The sequence below is a fragment of the Bubalus bubalis genome, chromosome 11 (genome assembly GCF_019923935.1).
Source record: "Bubalus bubalis isolate 160015118507 breed Murrah chromosome 11, NDDB_SH_1, whole genome shotgun sequence".
Lineage (NCBI taxonomy): Eukaryota > Metazoa > Chordata > Mammalia > Artiodactyla > Bovidae > Bubalus > Bubalus bubalis.
Genome location: NC_059167.1, coordinates 57,350,731 through 57,363,056, shown reverse-complemented (window position 1 = coordinate 57,363,056; position 12,326 = coordinate 57,350,731).

The window sequence follows — 12,326 nt, the reverse complement described above, 5'->3', positions numbered from 1 at the left end:
TGTCTATTTTATTGGCATATAATTGCTGATAATAGTCTCTTATGATCCTTTGTATTTCTGTGTTGTCTGTTATGATCTCTCCATTTTCATTTCTAATTTTATTGATTTGATTTTTCTCCCTTTATTTCTTGATGAGTCTAGCTAATGGTTGTCAATTTTATTTATCCTTTCAAAGAACCAGCTTTTGGCTTTGTTGATTTTTGTTATGGTCTCTTTTGTTTCTTTTGTATTTATTTCTGCCCTAATTTTAAAGATTTCTCTCCTTCTACTAACCCTGGGGTTCTTCATTTCTTCCTTTTCTAGTTGCTTTAGGTGTCAGTTCAGTTCAGTTCAGCTGCTCAGTCGTGTCCAACTCTTTGTGACCCCATGAATCGCAGCACGCCAGGCCTCCCTGTCCATCACCAACTCCCGGAGTTCACTCAGACTCACGTCCATCGAGTCAGTGATACCATCCAGCCATCTCATCCTCTGTCGTCCCCTTCTCCTCCTGCCCCCAGTCCCTCCCAGCATCAGAGTCTTTTCGAATGAGTCAACTCTTCGCATGAGGTGGCCAAAGTACTGGAGTTTCAGCTTTAGCATCATTCCTTCCAAAGAAATCCCAGGGCTGATCTCCTTCAGAATGGACTGGTTGGATCTCCTTGCAGTCCAAGGGACTCTCAAGAGTCTTCTCCAACACCACAGTTCAAAACCATCAATTCTTCGGCGCTCAGCCTTCTTCACAGTCCAACTCTCACATCCATACGTGACCACAGGAAAAACCATAGCCTGGACTAGACGGACCTTTGTTGGCAAAGTCATGTCTCTGCTTTTGAATATGCTATCTAGGTTGGTCATACTTTCCTTCCAAGGAGTAAGCGTCTTTTAATTTCATGGCTGCAGTCACCATCTGCAGTGATTTTGGAGCCCCCAAAAATAAAGTCTGACACTGTTTCCACTGTTTCCCCATCTATTTCCCATGAAGTGATGGGACCGGATGCCATGATCTTCGTTTTCTGAATGTTGAGCTTTAAGCCCACTTTTTCACTCTCCACTTTCACTTTCATCAAGAGGCTTTTGAGTTCCTCTTCACTTTCTGCCATAAGGGTGGTGTCATCTGCATATCTGAGGTTATTGATATTTCTCCCGGCAATCTTGATTCCAGCCTGTGTTTGTTCCAGTCCAGTGTTTCTCATGATGTACTCTGCATATAAGTTAAATAAGCAGGATGACAATATGCAGCCTTGATGTACTCGTTTTCCTATTTGGAACCAGTCTGTTGTTCCATGTCCAGTTCTAACTGTTGCTTCCTGACCTGCATACAGATTTCTTAAGAGGCAGGTCAGGTGGTCTGGTATTCCCATCTCTTTCAGAATTTTCCACAGTTGATTGTGATCCACACACTCAAAGGCTTTCTCATAGTCAATAAAGCAGAAATAGATGTTTTTCTGGAACTCTCTTGCTTTTTCCATGAGTTAGGTTATTTATTTTACTTGTTTCTTGAGGTATGCCTGTACTGCTATGAACTTTCCCCTTAGCACTGCTTTTACAGTGTCCCACAGGTTTTGGGTTGTTGTGTTTTCATTTTCATTCGTTTCTATGCATATTTTGATTTCTTTTTTTATTTCTTCTGTGATTTGTTGGTTATTCAGCAGTGTGTTGTTCATCCTCCATATGTTGGAATTTTTAATAATTTTTCTCCTGTAATTGAGATCTAGTCTTACTGCATTGTGGTCAGAAAAGATGTTTGGAATGATTTCAATTTTTTTTGAATTTCCAAGGCTAGATTTATGGCCCAGGATGTGATCTATCCTGGAGAAGGATTCGTGTATGCTTGAGAAAAAGGTGAAATTCATTGTTTTGAGGTGAAATGTCCTATAGATATCAATTAGGTCTAACTGGTCTATTATATTGTTTAAAGTTCATGTTTCCTTGTTAATTTTCTGTTTAGTTGATCTATCCTAGGTGTGAGTGGGGTATTAAAGTCTCCCACTATTATTGTGTTATTGTTAATTTCCCCTTTCATACTTGTTAGCATTTGTCTTACATATTGCAGTGCTTCTATGTTGGGTGCATATATATTTATAATTGTTATATCTTCTTCTTGGATTGATCCTTTCATCATTATGTAGTGTCCTTCTTTGTCTCTTTTCACAGCCTTTGTTTTAAAGTCTATTTTATCTGATATGAGTGTTGCTACTCCTGCTTTCCTTTGGTCCCTATTTGCATGGAAAATCTTTTTCCAGCCCTTCACTTTCAGTCTGTATGTGTCCCCTTTTTTGAGGTAGGTCTCTTGTAGACAACATATATAGCGATTTGTTTTTGTATCCATTCAGCCAGTCTTTGTCTTTTGGTTGGGGTGTTCAACGCATTTATGTTTAAAGTAATTACTGATAAGTATGATCCCGTTGCCATTTACTTAATTGTTTTGGGTTCGAGTTTATACACCCTTTGTGTGTTTCCTGTCTAGAGAATATCCTTTAGCATTTGTTGAAGAGCTGGTTTGGTGGTGCTGAATTCTCTCAGCTTTTGCTTGTCTGTAAAGCTTTTGATTTCTCCTTCATATTTGAATGAGATCCTTGCTGGGAACAGTAATCTGGGCTGTAGGTTATTTTCTTTTATCACTTTAAGTATGTCTTGCCATTCCCTCCTTGCCTGAAGAGTTTCTATTGAAAGATCAGCTGTTATCCTTCCGGGAATCCCCTTGTGTTATTTGTTGTTTTCCCCTTGCTGCTTTTAATATTTGTTCTTTGTGTTTGATCTTTGTTAATCTGATTAAAATGTGTCTTGGGGTGTTTTGCCTTGGGTTTATCCTGTTTGGGACTCTCTGGGATTCTTGGACTTGGGTGATTATTTCCTTCCCCATTTTAGGGGAGTTTTCAACTATTATCTCCTCAAGTATTTTCTCATGGTCTTTCTTTCTGTCTTCTTCTTCTGGGACTCCTATGATTCGAATGTTGGGAGGTTTAACACTGTCCTGGAGGTCTCTGAGATTGTCCTCATTTCTTTTAATTCATTTTTCTTTTTTCCTCTCTGATGCATTTATTTCTCCCATTCTATCTTCTACTTCACTAATCCTATCTTCTGCCTCTGTTATTCCACTATTTGTTGCCTCCAGAATGTTTTTGATCTAATTTATTGCATTATTCATTATATATTGACTCTTTTTTAACTCTTCTAGGTCCTTGTTAAACCTTTCTTGCATCTTCTCAATCCTTGTCTCCAGGCTATTTATCTGTGATTCCATTTTGATTTCAAGATTTTGGATCATTTTCACTATCATTCAGAATTCTTTATCAGGTAGATTCCCTATCTCTTCCTCTTTTGTTTGGTTTGGTGGGCATTTATCCTGTTCCTTTATCTTCTGGGTATTCCTCTGTCTCTTCATCTTGTTTATATTGCTAAGTTTGGGGTGGCCTTTCTGTATTCTGGCAGTTTGTGGAGTTCTCTTTATTGTGGAGTTTCCTCGCTGTGGGTGGGTTTGTACAGGTGGCTTGTCAAGGTTTCTTGGTTAGGGAAGCTTGTGTTGGTGTTCTGGTGGGTGGAGCTGGATTTCTTCTCTCTGGAGTGCAATGAAGTGTCCAGTAATGAGTTATGAGATGTCAGTGGTTTTGGAGTAACTTTGGGCGGCCTGTATATTGGAGCTCAGGGCTGTGTTCCTGTGTTGCTGGAGAATTTGCGTGGTATGTCTTACTCTGGAACTTGTTGGCCCTTGGGTGGTGCTTGGTTTCAGTGTAGGTATGGAGGCGTTTGATGAGTTCCTGTCAATTAATGTTCCCTGGAGTCAGGAGTTCTCTGGTGTTCTCAGGACTTGGACTTAAGCCTCCTGCTTCTGGTTTTCAGTCTTATTTTTTACAGTAGTCTCAAGACTTCTCCTTCTATACAGCACCATTGATAAAACATCTACGTTAAAGATGAAAAGTTTCTCCACAGTGAGGGACACCCAGAGAGGTTCACAGAGTTACATGGAGAAGAGAAGAGGGAGGAGGGAGTTAGAGGTGACCCAAATGAGATGAGGTGGAATCAATAGAGGAGAGAGCAAGCTAGCCGGTAATCACTTCCTTATGTGCACTCCACGACTGGACCGCTCAGCGATGTTCACGGAGTTATACAGGGAGGAAGAGGGAGGAAGGAGACAGAGGTGGCCAGGAGGATAAAAGGGGGGAATCAAAAGGAGAGAGACAGATCCAGCCAGCAATCAGTTCCCTAAGTGTTCTCCACCGTCTGGAACACACAGAGATTCACAGAGTTGGGTAGAGAAGAGAGGGGGTAGGGAGGAGACAGAGGCGACCTGGTGGAGAAAAAGGAGAGTCCAGAGGGGGAGAGAGCAGTTAAGCCAGTAATCTCTCTCCCAAGTAAAAACGGGTACTGAAGATTGGGTTCTTAAAGGTACAAAATTGATAACAAATACCAAAAAGCAAAGATTAAAAATCTAGAGTAGAGTTTGGAATTTCAAAAATACAATATTAAAGAAAAGAAGAAAAAAAGAAAAAAAGTCACAAAAATTATTTTATATATATATATATATGAAGTTTGCTTTAAAAAATAGGGTCTAGTAGGTTATAAAAGTGAAAATTAATGGAGTAATAGAGGACTTAAAATTTTTTAAAAATTAAAAAAAAAAAGAATGATCGTAAAAATAGTAAAAATATATCTAGGACTTTCTCTGGTGTTGTTGTGGGTACTGTGGGGTCAGTTCATTTTTGGATAGTTCCTTGGTCCGGCTTATATTTCTCAAGATCTATAGGCCCCTTCCTATGTAGTCAGTACTAACAACAGGGTTTTAATCTATTGCACCTGTCACTTCCAAGGCAGTTCCCTCTGTTTTAGCTTCTTCTGTTTGCTGGTCTCTTTAGTGTCTGATTTCCGCCCTGACACAAAGTGGGTGGTGGTGGACACTTTTTTTAGGCTCACTTGTTCAGTCGCGCTGTGGGGAGGGAGGGACACTGCAAACAAGTAACACTGGCATGTGCTTGCAGTGTCCCAGCCACACTGGGCCTGCCCCCGCTCACGGCACGTGTGCCCTCCCTGCCCTCACTGCCCTGGCTCTAGGTTGCTCTGCCGGGAACTGTCTGAAGCCGACCCTGGGCTGCATGCATCTCCCAGGTCTAAGCCGCTCAGGTTCAGGCACTTGGGTAGTCCTCAGAGGCGCAGACTCGGTTGGGCCTGCGTTTTGTTCCCTTCCCAGGTCCGAGCAGCTCAGATGATGAGGTGTTTGGCAAGCGCGGTCGCTGCAACTTATCGCCTCCCCTGTCCCTGCCGCTCGGTTTTCTGGGTGTACAACTGGTGCACCTTCTCAGGTGGATGTTGACTGTCCAGAACCCCAAGAAGTCTTAGTTAGCAAAGAAGCCTGCTTGCAGTTTGGTAGATAATGTCTCTCTAGGGCTGCGATTGCCCTTCCGGCTCTGGCTGCCTGTCACCGAAGGGGGATGGTCTGCAGCCGGCTATCTCTGTTCAGTCCTTTGTTCTGTGCGCAGGCCTGGCGGTGTCTTAGGACTTTTTGCGTGGTAGCTATCCCACAATCTGGTTTGCTAGCCCAAGTTAGTTCCCTCAGATTGCCCTTGGGGCATTCAGGCCATATCCTTACTCTACAGAATGCAGCCCGCGCCTCCCTGCCCAGCCCCCGCTTGCTAGTGGCGGGTGCAGGCGTCTGCGCTGCTTCTCCGCTGGGTGAGTTACCGTTGAGCTTGTAATCTGTGGATTTTAATTATTTATTTATTTTTCCTCCATGATATGTTGCCCTCTGTGCTTCCAAGGCTCGCCACAGACTTGGCAGTGAGAGTGTTTCCTAGTGTTTGGAAACCTCTCTTTTTAAGACTCCCTCCCCAGGACGGAGCTCCATCCCTACCTCTTTTGTCTCTTTTTTTGTCTTTTATATTTTTTCCTACCTCCTTTCAAAGACAATGGGCTGCTTTTCTGGGTGCCTAATGTCCTCTGACGGCATTCAGAAATTGTTTTGTGAAATTTACTCAGAGTTTAAATGTTCTTTTGGTGAATATGTGGGGGAGAAAATGGTCTCCCCATCCTATTCCTCCGCCATCTTCAACAATTCTCCTGCCTCCTTCCTAATTGGGGTGAGAAGAGCCTTACCTGCCAGATCCCAGAGGGAGAAGGGGGATCGGCGTGCCTTCACCTGCCGGTCAGCACAGCCGAACCAGACCACCATGTGATCCAAGACTGTTTCTCCCTTAACTTTTAAAGTCCACTCTGCCTTGGTGGGCTTGATCAGGTGTGGATGAAAATACAGATGGGTTAAATATCCCACGTCCCAGGCCATCTCCAGAAAAGCCAATTCGTACTCACTTATGTATCCCCCTCCTCCTAGCCTGACAATTCCGAGGGGGTCAAGAATTTCATAGCAGATGGGACACCTCCTTGGGGAGGGCAGAATACGAGCACACAAAACCCAAGTTTCTTCTCCTAAAAATCCCCTGGCTGTTGCTTGGTAATAATTTTCCCCAAGACAGCGTGGACACCAACTACTAAATGACCTTCACAAATTTTCTTCCTAAGCCCTAACACGCTCGTCAAGCTGGGTACCAAGCAATCGTTGCCATCTGCCTATTCCAGGCTCCTGTGGGTCTGTGCCCCTTCTAATCCCTCACAGGGGGGTGATCAGGCCCCCTCTTCCTCCCTACCTGGTGGGTTTCTCCTCACCTGAGTGCTCAGTTCCCCTGCTGCCATCAACTACCTGCTAACATGAAAGGTCTGGGCATTGAGAAGCAGAACCCTTCCAGAAGGGTGAGGCGCCTTCCCCTTCTAGAAGATTCGAGCCGCAAGGCCTCGGAGTAGTCCCAAATGGGACTTGTCTCCTCAAAGTGAGGAGTTTCCCGGCCCATGCACCAAATGTTGTAGCCACACATTCTGGGAAACAAACTCACTCATAAGGACCATGCAGATAGTGGAGTGCAGTTCATGACACCGACGGGCCCAAGGCAGAGTCTCCTCTTAGCCAAGGACCCTGACCAGTTTTTCTGAAAACCGTATATACCCTAAGTGTATGTGCCCAAACCCACCTCCCCAAATTCCCTGAAACTTGTCTGAACAAATCCTAGGGAAGGGGGAGCCTGGTGGGCTGCTATCTCTGGGGTCACACAGAGTCAGACACAACTGAAGTGACTTAGCAGCAGCAGCAGCAGTCTGAACAAAGGAAAAGAAAGATATAATCAAAGTTAACCCCTGATTCATATGCCTTAAGCCTAGGTAGTTAACAGTGGATAATTATCAATAGGCCTGTGGTCATACCCCAATAAGCATAATAGAATTTATGATTCTATTCGGTTACACAGATAATTAGGGTATTCTTTTAGGCAACAGAGAGTCTAGGTACCAGCCCTGGGGCTCTTCCATCCAGGGGGCCTGGTTTTCCAGTTGGTGTGTCATTTCCATACATACTGGGCATATAGCTCAAAGATCACAGGCTGGCCCAATATGGAGTCCTGCTTTCAAGATAGAGCCTGTTCTGTCTGTTTCCTCCTTCATTCCCCGCTCTTGATGCTCTTAACTCATAGAATGAGCATCATTCATAGGGATATATAGCACCCTGACTCTCCAACCTCCAATTTGGGAGAAAGACATCAACCTTTGGGTTACAAAGTTCTTAATACGTTGTAAAATAAAGGGTCCACGAAGCAGAACTATCAAGGCAACTATAACAATGGTCAATATAGTTTTCCACCAATCACCCTTCACCCAAGATAGGACCAAAGTCCAAAAAGGAATATTATCATAAGACATACCTTTTACCTGATCTTTCATGTCATCTAGGGTGGCTGATATATTGCCTGATAAAACAGGAATATATACACAACATTCAACTTCAATTATAGCACAGGTCCCTCTTTGTACTGAAACTATGGTTAGTCTCAAGATGACATCAGCAAGTCCTTGTAGCAGCAGTTGGTTGTAGAGCTTCATCTCTTTTTCTTCTTTAAGATGATCTTGGTTTCACAGGGATCAGTGGGGTCCTTTTGTGTAGTGCCCTCGGTGTCCTCCAGTCTGTGTGGTATGCCCTCTTCACCCTCATGCGGAGGATCCAGGGGGTAACACCTGCAACCTTAACTGCAGTAGGGCTGGTTAGAACAACAGTATATGGACCCTTCCAATGTGGTGCCAAGGAGTCATGTTTCCAGTCCTTGACCACATCTGATCCCCGGGCACAAATTTGTGAATCTGTTCCCCAAGGGGGAATGCCACCCTTTCTTGTACAAACTTAGTTACCTGATTTATTACCTTAGCCAGTAGTTCCATCTACTGTGAAATCTCATCTCCGCTTACCTGAGGCAAATTTGTTGACCCCTGTTTCATTATGGGAGGGGGCCTCCCATACACAATTTTGTACAGAGAAGGGCCATGACTGTGGGGTCATCTTGAGTCTGAGCAGAGCTGTCGGAAACAAGTCCACCCAGGAACAGTCAGTCTCTAAGATCCACTTGGAGAGTGTCTCTTTAAGTCTCCGGTTGGTTCCTTCCACCATCCCAGGACTCTGGGGCCTATATGCTGTATGTAATTTCCACTTCATGTTTAAAGTTTTGCTTACTTGTTGTACTAAATCAGCTACGAAAGCCAGGCCATTGTCTGATCCAATGCTGGTAGGAAATCCAAATCTGGGAACTATCTCCCTAGGCAGGCACCAGGCTACCTCTGATGCTCTTTCATTCCGGGTAGGAAAATCTTCTACCCATCCTGAGAACATACATACTATGACCAGCAGGTGATGGTAGTGTCAGAGAGGTTTCACTTCAGTGAAGTCCACTTCCAGGTGTTCAAAGGGCAGCGTGCCTTTCACCTGAATCCCTGGAGGTTTCTGTCTGTGCGGAGAGGCAGCATTGACCTGTGCGCAGGCAGTGCAGTTCTGAGACTTTGTCCTGCATAGGGAAGAGAGGCGGGGAACCAAAAAATATTTTCAAATTAGCTCTTCCAGTTTATCATGGTCTAGATGGGTTGCTTGGTGTGTTTGGCTTACCCAAGTGGGTGCCAGCTCTTCTGGTACCAATAATTTGCCACTTGGCAATTCCCACCATCCCTTTTCAGTCTTGATGGCACCTTCTGCTTTCACTAGTTGGTTTTGGGCTTCAGTGTATTTTGGAGAGTCTAGAAGGAAATGGCAACCCACTCCAGTGTTCTTGCCTGGAGAATCCCGGGAACGGGGGAGGTTGGTGGGCTGCCGTCTATGGGGTCGCACAGAGTCGGATACGACTGAAGCGACTTAGCAGCAGCAGCGTTAGCTCAGGTAGCTCTGCCAACATGAGAGCATTAATAGGGGTTTCACTTGTCACCCCCAAGCCCTCGGCTGCTTGTTTAGCGGTCTTGTCTGACAGTCTGTTCCCTGAGCCCTTGGGGTATCCTCTTTTTGATGTCCTCAAGCAGTGTATGATTGCAACCCTTTCTGGTTCCCTGGCAGCATCTAATAGGGTCTTAATTTCTTCCTTATTCTTGATATCTTTTTCTTCTCGCTGTCAAAGGCCTCTCTCCTTATACAGAGAGAGACCTGTAGTGTGGCAAAAGCATACTTGGAGTCTGTGTAAATGTTTGTCTTCTTACCTTTTGACACCGGGAGGGCCTGGGTTAGAGCATATAGTTTGGCCTGTTGAGCAGGCCAGTGTGATGGCACAGAGCTAGCCTCAGCGATGGTTTCTTCCATGACTACTGCATATCCTGACAGTCATTGTCCTTGTTTCACCAGGCTGGCGCCGTTGATGTACAGGACCAAATCTGGGTCCGGGATTGGCTGGTCTCTCAAGTCAGGGCTGCTGGCATATTTCCTTGCAATCATGTGAGGGCCCACCTTCTCCTGCAAGAAAGAGAGTGGCCAGATTCAGGGCCTGACAAGGTTCAGTAGTAACATGGGGGTTCTCACATAACAGTCGCTGGTATTGAGTAATCGGGCATGTTGACAGCCTGTATGGGGGTCCCCTCGCAGGAGAGTGTTGACCTCATGCTGGACTTTTATGAACAAATCTTGGCCCAAAGTCAGCTTGGTTGCCTCCCAGACCAGTAAGGCAACTGCCCGTAAGCATCCCAGCCACCCAGTGGCAGCATTGTCCAGCTGATTAGAGATAAGTCACTGGTCTGCTAATGTCCCCATAGTCTGGGACAACACTCTCGTAGCCACCTTCTCCTTTTCAGTCACGTAAAGAGTAAACAGCTTAGCAAGGTCTGGCAGGCCTTAGGCGGGTGCTGACATAATTGTATTGGGTTTGAGTTCTATTACCAGTGGGACTTGTTTTGCAAGCCTGGTGTGGGTTGTCTTCCACCCAGACCTAAGGGGATTGTTGAGTTAACTCTCTCTCTTGACTGTTTAGCCTGTCCAGTTTCCCTTCTGGGAGATTGTGCAACCTGCATTCATCTTGAGGGGTTATTAAGAGGAAGAGTAAATAGGTGGTTGAGCCCACTCGAACAGTGGGTCTTTCGTCGGGGAAAAAGTCACTTGTGCCCCCAATTTAGACAGCAAGTCTCTTCCTAACTAAGGTACTGGGCATTCAGGGATGTATAAAAATTCATGGGTCACTTGGTGTCTCCCCATCTGACACTTTCAGGGTAGGCTAGAGACACAAAGGCTGCATTTATCACCATCTGAGACCCAGCAGCCTCTGGCTGGGTCTATTGGTGTATAAAGTCTATAGGCCCCGCCCAGTCTTTCACAGAACTCAGAGGGTGATTCGCTTTCCCTTTGAATCACTTCGGAGGGTTTTGTGATACTCATGGCTTTTCGGGCCCCCCTCTTCAGACCTTGTAAAATAGTCACCCGATATCTCTCCAGGTGGCCCCTCCCTTCCTCTGTGTTACAGTCCCAGTTGGGCCTCTCATCGGGGGCGGCTAGTTCTGCCCACCGCTGCTGGTTTGCAAACCCTTAGGGGCCATTTCTCTTAACCATTTTGTGGCTCAGTTAGGATCCTGTGTCTTTCCTCAGTGCTGAAAAAGGAGACTAGTAGTTGGATTATGTCATCCATTCTAGGGCGGTGGGTTTGAAAAATAGTCTCCATTAGCCTAATCATGGCTTGTGGCTCCCCCGAGTACGGTGGAGCGTGTCTCTGCCAGTTTAATATATCCATAGAGGAAAATGGCTGTTAATACTAGGCTACAGGGGGCTGATGGTAGTGCCCCATTCGTCCTGAACTGGAGGCTGTTGTACCGTCTGAGGGCCATCTGTAGTGGGGTTCTTTCCCCCTGTTCCTTGGTGGAGTGCAGCCTCTGTCTAATTGCTGTGTTTTCTTCCCCCTCCCATCAGTACTCACCGGGAGAGGTGGATACAATCTAGGAGGTCCAGCTGAGGTGGAATTCTGGGGGCATTGACCAGAGGTCTCCATTGCTGGCATTGGAGCCTGCTGAAACGGCGGCTCTACAGACTCCGGGAGAGCTGGTGGAAGAGCAGTGGCTGCTGCAGGAGCTTCACCTGGCCCTGGATTGGGCAGTAAGGCGGCCTCCGGTCCTGGTGGAGCACTGGGAGGCAGGCGCGTCATTATCCAGTATGGGGGAGGGGTCAGGTCATCCCCGTCCAAATCCTGTAGAATTTCCCTTTTTATCATCAGTCAATTTTTGTGCCATTAACATTTTTCCCTTTCCCTTCTGGATATAGAACCTTGTCCAAGTAGAAGGGTCTTGAGCTAACCCTAGCCATGAGTCAATATATGGATATTGATCCAGGTATCCTGGCTCTCCTGTGACTACTGTATAGACTGCTTCCACTACTTTTAAGTTCATGGTGTTCTCTGGTGGCCATCCTACTCCCATAGTGGGCCATTCGACCTCACAGAGTATGTGGAAGCGGTTAGGCTTCATCTTCACCCCATAGTCTCCTCCTAATCCCTTCTTTAAATTTTTAATCATGCACTCCAATACAGTTGCCTTAGATTCACTTCCCCCATCTTGCTTACATTCTCAGACCTTCTTCTAGTTTTCCTTTTCGTTCTGTCTACGAAGTTCTCAGTACCCTATGTACTTCTGATATTTCCACTCCATGACACTTAAATTGCCATTCTGCCTCCTTCCTAATTGGGGTGAGAAGAGCCTTACCTGCCAGATCCCAGAGGGAGAAGGGGGATCGGCATGCCTTCACCTGTCGGTCAGCACAGCCGAACCAGACCACCACGTGATCGAAGACTGTTTCTCCCTTATCTTTTAAAGTCCATTCTGCCTTGGTGGGCTTGATCAGGTGTGGATGAAAATACAGATGGGTTAAATATCCCACGTCCCAGGCCATCTCCAGAAAAGCCAATTCGTACTCACTTATGTATCCCCCTCCTCCTAGCCTGACAATTCCGAGGGGGTCAAGAATTTCATAGCAGATGGGACACCTCCTTGGGGAGAGCACAATACGAGCACACAAAACCCAAGTTTCTTCTCCTAAA